Source organism: Xyrauchen texanus, chromosome 32, assembly GCF_025860055.1.
Source record: "Xyrauchen texanus isolate HMW12.3.18 chromosome 32, RBS_HiC_50CHRs, whole genome shotgun sequence".
Classification (NCBI taxonomy): domain Eukaryota; kingdom Metazoa; phylum Chordata; class Actinopteri; order Cypriniformes; family Catostomidae; genus Xyrauchen; species Xyrauchen texanus.
Genome location: NC_068307.1, coordinates 20140893 through 20151163, shown reverse-complemented (window position 1 = coordinate 20151163; position 10271 = coordinate 20140893).

Here is a 10271-nt window from a genome sequence, read left to right as displayed (position 1 = left end):
GATCCAGAGCTATGTTCAATAAAAATCCCTATGCCATTTCATTTCATGGGCCGTCCTACACCATTATAAGTCAATTGGGGCATTTTTGGGCAGCTCCTGCCCCCCAGGGGTGCAACTTTTACCCCATACTGAGGTATGCTCTTAGAGAGCCTGTCAGCCTCTTCAAATGTGGCAAATGACACGTTTCTGTGAAATCATCGATTGGAGCTGTGACACGTCAAAGTTTGTCGCAATGTTAAGTCTATGGGATTTTTCGGCTGCTTTTTTGCCCCTGGGGCAAATACCATACCCCCGATCGCTTATAAAAGTCATAGCACACGTGTCATCAATAGGCCGTTCGATTTGACACCTCATTCGTGGGTCTACGCCAAACGGTGCGGGACGAGTTAGGTGCCGAAGTTTTGTACGGAGATATAAAAATAAAAATAAAAATAATAAGTATGTGAGATTACAATAGTGATGCTTTGCAAGCACCACTAACTAGAATGTACATTTCCTGAAGAAAATGTGAGTGGTGCTTGCCGTGGCAAAACTCATGAAATAGCATGTTATAACTTGAAAAGAACAAAAATTATGGTCATAAATAAATCAACCCAGAAGTCTGTACGATTTTCTGGTGCAGAAATATGTGATTTGTTATTCGGTTGCTAGGGTAAGGCCATGTGGTTGCTATGCAGTTACCAAGGTAATACAATACATGGCTCCTTTCCATCCTGAGTGAAATAAGTCAACCCGGAAGTCTGTACTATTTTCTGGTGCTAAGATATGTGATTTGTTACTCGGTTGCTAGGGTAACCCCGTCTAGTTGCTAGGCAGTTACCATAGTGATACTAATCAAGTCTCCTTGCCATTCTGATTGAAATAAATCAACCCAGAACTCTGTACTATTTTCTGGTGCAGAGATATGTGATTTGTTACTCGGTTGCTAGGGTAACCACATCTGGTTGCTATGCAGTTACCAAGGTAATACAATACATGGCTCCTTTACATCCTGAGTGAAATAAGTCAACCCGGAAGTCTCTACTATTTTCTGGTGCAGAGATATGTGATTTGGTACTCGGTTGCTAGGGTAAGCCCATGTGGTTGCTAGGCAGTTACTATAGTGATACTAATGAAGTCTCCTTGCCATCCTGATTGAAATAATTCAACCCGGAAGTCTGTACTATTTTCTGGGGCAGAGATATGTGATTTGTTACTCGGTTGCTAGGGTAACCCCATCTGGTTGCTAGGCAGTTACCATAGTGATACTATTGAAGTCTCCTTGCTATCCTGATTGAAATAAGTCAGCCCGGAAGTCTCTACGTTTTTCTGATGCAGAGATATGTGATTTGTTAATAGGTTGCTAGGGTAACCCCATCTGGTTGCTAGGCAGTTACCATAGTGATACTAATCAAGTGTCCTTGCCATCCTGATTGAAATAAGTCAACCCGGAAGTCTCTATGTTTTTCTGATGCAGAGATATGTGATTTGTTACTCGGTTGCTAGGGTAACCCCGTCTAGTTGCTAGGCAGTTACCATAGTGATACTAATCAAGTCTCCTTGCCATTCTGATTGAAATAAATCAACCCAGAACTCTGTACTATTTTCTGGTGCAGAGATATGTGATTTGTTACTCGGTTGCTAGGGTAACCACATCTGGTTGCTATGCAGTTACCAAGGTAATACAATACATGGCTTCTTTACATCCTGAGTGAAATAAGTCATCCCGGAAGTCTCTACTATTTTCTGGTGCAGAGATATGTGATTTGGTACTCGGTTGCTAGGGTAAGCCCATGTGGTTGCTAGGCAGTTACTATAGTGATACTAATGAAGTCTCCTTGCCATCCTGATTGAAATAAGTCAACCCGGAAGTCTGTACTATTTTCTGGGGCAGAGATATGTGATTTGTTACTCGGTTGCTAGGGTAACCCCATCTGGTTGCTAGGCAGTTACCATAGTGATACTATTGAAGTCTCCTTGCTATCCTGATTGAAATAAGTCAGCCCGGAAGTCTCTACGCTTTTCTGATGCAGAGATATGTGATTTGTTAATCGGTTGCTAGGGTAACCCCATCTGGTTGCTAGGCAGTTACCATAGTGATACTAATCAAGTCTCCTTGCCATCCTGATTGAAATAAGTCAACCCGGAAGTCTCTATGTTTTTCTGATGCAGAGATATGTGATTTGTTACTCGGTTGCTAGGGTAACCCCATCTGGTTGCTAGGCAGTTACCATAGTGATACTAATCAAGTCTCCTTGCCATCCTGATTGAAATAAGTCAACCCGGAAGTCTCTACGTTTTTCTGATGCAGAGATATGTGATTTGTTACTCTGTTGCTAGGGTAACCCCATGTGGTTGCTAGGCAGTTACCATAGTGATACTTATCAAGTGTCCTTGCCATCATGATTGAAATAAATCAACCCAGAAGTCTCTCTGATTTTCTGGTGCAGAGATATAGTTATTTCTAAACGGTTGCTAGGGTACTCTGTTTAGTTGCTAGGGAGTGGCTTGGCAGCTGCCAATCATGAAACTCCAAAGGCTGCTTGTCAGTATGAATGATATAAACCAACTCCCATGCCTCTGTGACATTCAGAATGGAAGATATCCCTCTATGGATTTTGGTTGCTAAGGTGCTCGACAATGGTTGCTAGGGAGGGGCTAGGAAGTGTTGAGGTGATTCATGATTGGCTGTTTGCTGCCCCGAGTCAAACGAGACCACCCTTGTGTTTCTATGACACTTCTATCCGGAGATATCCCTTTGATGTCTTTCATTAGAAGTCTATGGGACTTGTTGCTAAGGTGCTCTAAATTGTTGCTAGGGCGTGGCTTGATAGATTGAAAATGATCCTGATAGACTGATTGGTCGTCTGAGTAAAATGAGTCCGCCCTCTCGTCTCTATGACACTGTGATCCAGAGCTATGTTCAATACAAAATTCCTATGCCATTTCATTTTATGGGCCGTCCTACACCATTATAAGTCAATTGGGGCATTTTTGGGCAGCTCATGCCCCCTAGGGGTGCAACTTTTACCCCATATTGAGGTATGCTCTTACAGAGCCTGCCAGCCTCTTCAAATGTGGCAAATCACACGTTTCTGTGAAATTCTCGATCGGAGCTGTGACGCGTCAAAGTTTGTCGCAATGTTAAGTGTATGGGATTTTACGGCCGCTTTTTTGCCCCTGGGGCAAATACCGTACCCCCGATCGCTTATAAAAGTCATAGCACACGTGTCATCAATAGGCCGTTCGATTTGACACCTCATTCGTGGGTCTACGCCAAACGGTGCGGGACGAGTTAGGTGCCGAAGTTTTGTACGGAGATATAAAAATAAAAATAAAAATAAAAACTAGATAGGTACATTTCCTGAAGAAAATGTGAGTGGTGCTTGTCGTGGCAAAACTCGTCAAACAGCATGCCATAACTTGAAAAGATCAAAAATTATGGTCATAAATAAATCAAACCAGAAGTCTGTACGATTTTCTGGTGCAGAAATATGTGATTTGTTACTCGGTTGCTAGGGTAACCCCATCTGGTTGCTAGGCAGTTACCATAGTGATAGTAATCAGGTGTCCTTGCCATCCTGAGTGAAATAAACCAACCCAGAAGTCTGTACGTTTTTCTGATGCAGAGATATGTGATTTGTTACTTGGTTGCTAGGGTAACCCCATATGGTTGCTAGGCAGTTACCATAGTGATAGTAATGAAGTCTCCTTGCCATCCTGAGTGAAATAAGTCAACCCGGAAATCTCTACAAATTTCTGGTGGAAAGATATGTGATTTGTTACTCGGTTGCTAGGTTAACCCCATCTGGTTTCTAGGCAGTTACCATAGTGATACTAATCAAGTCTCCTGGCCATCCTGATTAAAATAAATCAACCCAGAATTCTCTTCAATTTTCTGGTGCAGAGATATGTGATTTGTTACTCGGTTGCTAGGGTAACCCCTCCTTGTTGCTAGGCAGTTACCATAGTGATCATAATCAAGTGTCTTTGCCATCCTGATTGAAATAAACCAACCCAGAAGTATCTACGCTTTTCTGATGCAGAGATATGTGATTTGTTACTTGGTTGCTAGGGTAACCCCATATGGTTGCTAGGCAGTTACCATAGTGATACTAATGAAGTCTCCTTGCCATCCTGAGTAAAATAAGTCAACCCGGAAGTCTCTACTGTTTTCTAGTGCAGAGATATGTGATTTGTTACTCGGTTGCTAGGGTAACCCCATCTGGTTGCTAGGCAGTTACCATAGTGATAGTAATCAAGTGTCCTTGCCATCCTGAGTGAAATAAATCAACCCAGAGGTCTGTGATATTTTCTGGTGCAGAGATATGTGATTTGTTACTTGGTTGCTAGGGTAACCCCATCTGGTTGCTAGGCAGTTACCATAGTGATAGTAATAAAGTGTCCTTGCCATCCTGAATGAAATAAATCAACCCAGAGGTCTGTACTATTTTGTGGTGCAGAGATATGTGATTTGTTACTCGGTTGCTAGGGTAACCCCATCTGGTTGCTAGGCAGTTACCATAGTGATACTAATCAAGTGTCCTTGCCAGCCTGATTGAAATAAGTCAACCCGGAAGTCTCTATGTTTTTGTGATGCAGAGATATGTGATTTGTTACTCGGTTGCTAGGGTAAGCCCATCTGGTTGCTAGGCAGTTACCATAGTGATACTAATGAAGTGTCCTTTCCATCCTGATTGAAATAAGTCAACCCGGAAGTCTCTACGCTTTTCTGATGCAGAGATATGTGATTTGTTACTCGGTTGCTAGGGTAACCCCATCTGGTTGCTAGGCAGTTACCATAGTGATACTAATCAAGTCTCCTTGCCATCCTGATTGAAATAAATCAACCCAGAAGTCTCTCTGATTTTCTGGTGCAGAGATATAGTTACTGCTAAACGGTTGCTAGGGTACTCTGTTTAGTTGCTAGGGAGTGGCTTGGCAGCTGCCAATCATGAATCTCCAAAGGCTGCTTGTCAGTATGAATGATATAAACCAACTCCCATGCCTCTGTGACATTCAGAATGGAAGATATCCCTCTATGGATTTTGGTTGTTAAGGTGCTCGACAATGGTTGCTAGGGAGGGGCTAGGAAGTGTTGATTTGATGCATGATTGGCTGTTTGCTGTCCCGAGTCAAACGAGACCACCCTTGTGTTTCTATGACACTTCTATCCGGAGATATCCCTTTGATATGTTTCAATAGAAGTCTATGGGACTTGTTGCTAAGGTGCTCTTAATGGTTGCTAGGGCGTGGCTTGATAGCTTCACAATGATCCTGAGAGACTGATTGGTCGTCTGAGTAAAATGAGCCCACCCCTCGTCTCTATGACACTGTGATCCAGAGCTATGTTCAATACAAATCCCTATGCCTTTTCATTTCATGGGCCGTCCTACACCATTATAAGTCAATTGGGGCATTTTTGGGCAGCTCCTGCCCCCAGGGGTGCAACTTTTACCCCATATTGAGGTATGCTCTTACAGAGCCTGCCAGCCTCTTCAAATGTGGCAAATCACACGTTTCTACGAAATCCTCGCTTGGAGCTGTGACGCGTCAAAGTTTGTCTCAATGTTAAGTCTATGTGATTTTTCGGCCGCTTTTTTGCCCCTGGGGCAAATACCGTACTCCGATCGCTTATAAAAGTCATAGCACACGTGTCCTCAATAGGCCGTTCGATTTGACACCTCATTCGGTGGGTCTACGCCAAACGGTGCGGGACGAGTTAGGTGCCGAAGTTTTGTTAAGAGATATAAAAATAAAAATAAAAATAAAAACTAGATAGGTACATTTCCTGAAGAAAATGTGAGTGGTGCTTGCCGTGGCAAAACTCGTCAAACAGCATGTTGTAACTTGAAAAGAAAAAAAATTATGGTCATAAATAAATCAGCGCCAGAAGTCTGTACGATTTTCTGGTGCAGAAATATGTGATTTTTTACTCGGTTGCTAGGGTAAGCCCATGTGGTTGCTATGCAGTTACCAAGGTAATACAATACATGGCTCCTTTCCATCCTGAGTGAAATAAGTCAACCCGGAAGTCTGTAGTGTTTTGTGGTGCAGAGATATGTGATTTGTTACTCGGTTGCTAGGGTAACCCCATCTGGTTGCTAGGCAGTTACCATATTGATACTAATGAAGTGTCCTTGCCATCCTGGTTGAAATAAATGAACCCGGAAGTGTGTACTCTTTTCTGGTGCCGAGATATGTGATTTGTTTCTCGGTTGCTAGGGTAACCCCATCTGGTTGCTAGGCAGTTACCATAGTGATAGTGATCAAGTGTCCTTGCGATCCTGAGTGAAATAAATCAACCCGGAAGTCTGTACTGTTTTCTGGTGCCGAGATATGTGATTTGTTTCTCGGTTGCTAGGGTAACCCCATCTGGTTGCTAGGCAGTTACCATAGTGATAGCAATCAAGTGTCCTTGCGATCCTGAGTGAAATAAATCAACCCGGAAGTCAGTACTATGTTCTGGTGCAAAGATATGTGATTTGTTTCTTGGTTGCTAGGATAACCCCATCTGGTTGCTAGGCAGTTACCATAGTGATACTACTCAAGTCTCCTTGCCATCCTGATTGAAGTAAATCAACCCAGAAGTCTGTACTATTTTCTGGTGCAGAGATATGTGATTTGTTACTCTGTTGCTAGGGTAACCCCTTCTGGTTGCTAGGCAGTTACCATAGTGATTGTAATGAAGTCTCCTTGCCATCCTGAGTGAAATAAGTCAACCCGGAAGTCTCTACAAATTTCTGGTGCAAAGATATGTGATTTGTTACTCGGTTGCTAGGGTAACCCCAGCTGGTTGCTAGGCAGTTACCATAGTGATACTAATCAAGTCTCCTGGCCATCCTGATTAAAATAAATCAACCCAGAAGTCTCTTCGATTTTCTGGTGCAGAGATATGTGATTTGTTACTCGGTTGCTAGGGTAACCCCATGTGGTTGCTAGGCAGTTACCATAGTGATACTTATCAAGTCTCCTTGCTATCCAGAGTAAAATCAGTCAACCAGGAAGTCTCTAAGATGTTCTGATCCAGAGATATGTGATTTGTTATTTGGTTGCTAGGGTAACCCCTCCTTGTTGCTATGCAGTTACCATAGTGATTATAATCAAGTGTCTTTGCCATCCTGATTGAAATAAACCAACCCAGAAGTCCCTATGTGTTTCTGATGCAAAGATATGTGATTTGTTACTCGGTTGCTAGGGTAACCCCAGCTGGTTGCTAGGCAGTTACCATAGTGATACTAATCAAGTCTCCTGGCCATCCTGATTAAAATAAATCAACCCAGAAGTCTCTTCGATTTTCTGGTGCAGAGATATGTGATTTGTTACTCGGTTGCTAGGGTAACCCCATGTGGTTGCTAGGCAGTTACCATAGTGATACTAATGAAGTGTCCTTGCCATCCTGAGTAAAATAAGTCAACCCGGAAGTCTCTACTGTTTTCTGGTGCAAAGATATGTGATTTGTTACTCTGTTGCTAGGGTAACCCCATCTGGTTGCTAGGCAGTTACCATAGTGATACTAATCAAGTGTCCTTGCCATCCTGATTGAAATAAGTCAACCCGGAAGTCTCTACGTTTTTCTGATGCAGAGATATGTGATTTGTTACTCTGTTGCTAGGTAACCCCATCTGGTTGCTAGGCAGTTACCATTGTGATACTTATGAAGTCTCCTTGCCATCCTGATTGAAATAAATCAACCCAGAAGTCTCTCTGATTTTCTGGTGCAGAGATATAGTTACTGCTAAACGGTTGCTAGGGTACTCTGTTTAGTTGCTAGGGAGTGGCTTGGCAGCTGCCAATCATGAATCTCCAAAGGCTGCTTGTCAGTATGAATGATATAAACCAACTCCCATGCCTCTGTGACATTCAGAATGGAAGATATCCCTCTATGGATTTTGGTTGCTAAGGTGCTCGACAATGGTTGCTAGGGAGGGGCTAGGAAGTGTTGAGGTGATGCATGATTGGCTGTTTGCTGTCCCGAGTCAAACGAGACCACCCTTGTGTTTCTATGACACTTCTATCCGGAGATATCCCTTTGATCTGTTTCAATAGAAGTCTATGGGACTTGTTGCTAAGGTGCTCTTAATGGTTGCTAGGGCGTGGCTTGATAGCTTCACAATGATCCTGAGAGACTGATTGGTCGTCTGAGTAAAATGAGCCCACCCCTCGTCTCTATGACACTGTGATCCAGAGCTATGTTCAATACAAATCCCTATGCCTTTTCATTTCATGGGCCGTCCTACACCATTATAAGTCAATTGGGGCATTTTTGGGCAGCTCCTGCCCCCAGGGGTGCAACTTTTACCCCATATTGAGGTATGCTCTTACAGAGCCTGCCAGCCTCTTCAAATGTGGCAAATCACACGTTTCTGTGAAATCATCGCTTGGAGCTGTGACACGTCAAAGTTTGTCTCAATGTTAAGTCTATGGGATTTTTCGGCTGCTTTTTTGCCCCTGGGGCAAATACCATACCCCGATCGCTTATAAAAGTCATAGCACACGTGTCCTCAATAGGCCGTTCGATTTGACACCTCATTCGTGGGTCTACGCCAAACGGTGCTGGGACGAGTTAGGTGCCGAAGTTTTGTTAAGGAGATATAAAAATAAAAATAAAAAATAATAAGTATGTGAGATTACAATAGTGATGCTTTGCAAGCACCACTAACTAGAATGTACATTTCCTGAAGAAAATGTGAGTGGTGCTTGCCGTGGCAAAACTCATGAAATAGCATGTTATAACTTGAAAAGAACAAAAATTATGGTCATAAATAAATCAACCCAGAAGTCTGTACGATTTTCTGGTGCAGAAATATGTGATTTGTTATTCGGTTGCTAGGGTAAGGCCATGTGGTTGCTATGCAGTTACCAAGGTAATACAATACATGGCTCCTTTCCATCCTGAGTGAAATAAGTCAACCCGGAAGTCTGTACTATTTTCTGGTGCTAAGATATGTGATTTGTTACTCGGTTGCTAGGGTAACCCCGTCTAGTTGCTAGGCAGTTACCATAGTGATACTAATCAAGTCTCCTTGCCATTCTGATTGAAATAAATCAACCCAGAACTCTGTACTATTTTCTGGTGCAGAGATATGTGATTTGTTACTCGGTTGCTAGGGTAACCCCATCTGGTTGCTATGCAGTTACCAAGGTAATACAATACATGGCTCCTTTACATCCTGAGTGAAATAAGTCAACCCGGAAGTCTCTACTATTTTCTGGTGCAGAGATATGTGATTTGGTACTCGGTTGCTAGGGTAACCCCATGTGGTTGCTAGGCAGTTACTATAGTGATACTAATGAAGTCTCCTTGCCATCCTGATTGAAATAAGTCAACCCGGAAGTCTGTACTATTTTCTGGGGCAGAGATATGTGATTTGTTACTCGGTTGCTAGGGTAACCCCATCTGGTTGCTAGGCAGTTACCATAGTGATACTATTGAAGTCTCCTTGCTATCCTGATTGAAATAAGTCAGCCCGGAAGTCTCTACGTTTTTCTGATGCAGAGATATGTGATTTGTTAATCGGTTGCTAGGGTAACCCCATCTGGTTGCTAGGCAGTTACCATAGTGATACCAATCAAGTGTCCTTGCCATCCCGATTGAAATAAGTCAACCCGGAAGTCTCTATGTTTTTCTGATGCAGAGATATGTGATTTGTTACTCGGTTGCTAGGGTAACCCCATCTGGTTGCTAGGCAGTTACCATAGTGATACTAATCAAGTCTCCTTGCCATCCTGATTGAAATAAATCAACCCAGAAGTCTCTACTGTTTTCTGATGCAGAGATATGTGATTTGTTACTCGGTTGCTAGGGTAACCCCATCTGGTTGCTAGGCAGTTACCATAGTGATACTAATCAAGTCTCCTTGCCATCCTGATTGAAATAAGTCAACCCGGAAGTCTCTACTGTTTTCTGATGCAGAGATATGTGATTTGTTACTCGGTTGCTAGGGTAACCCCATGTGGTTGCTAGGCAGTTACCATAGTGATACTAATCAAGTCTCCTTGCCATCCTGATTGAAATAAGTCAACCCGGAAGTCTCTACTGATTTTCTGGTGCAGAGATATGTGATTTGTTACTCGGTTGCTAGGGTAACCCCATCTGGTTGCTAGGCAGTTACCATAGTGATACTATATCAAGTCTCCTTGCCATCCTGATTGAAATAAGTCAACCCAGAAGTCTCTACGTTTTTCTGATGCAGAGATATGTGATTTGTTACTCGGTTGCTAGGGTAACCCCATCTGGTTGCTAGGCAGTTACCATAGTAGCAATACGTAACTGAACGAAGCATACTGAG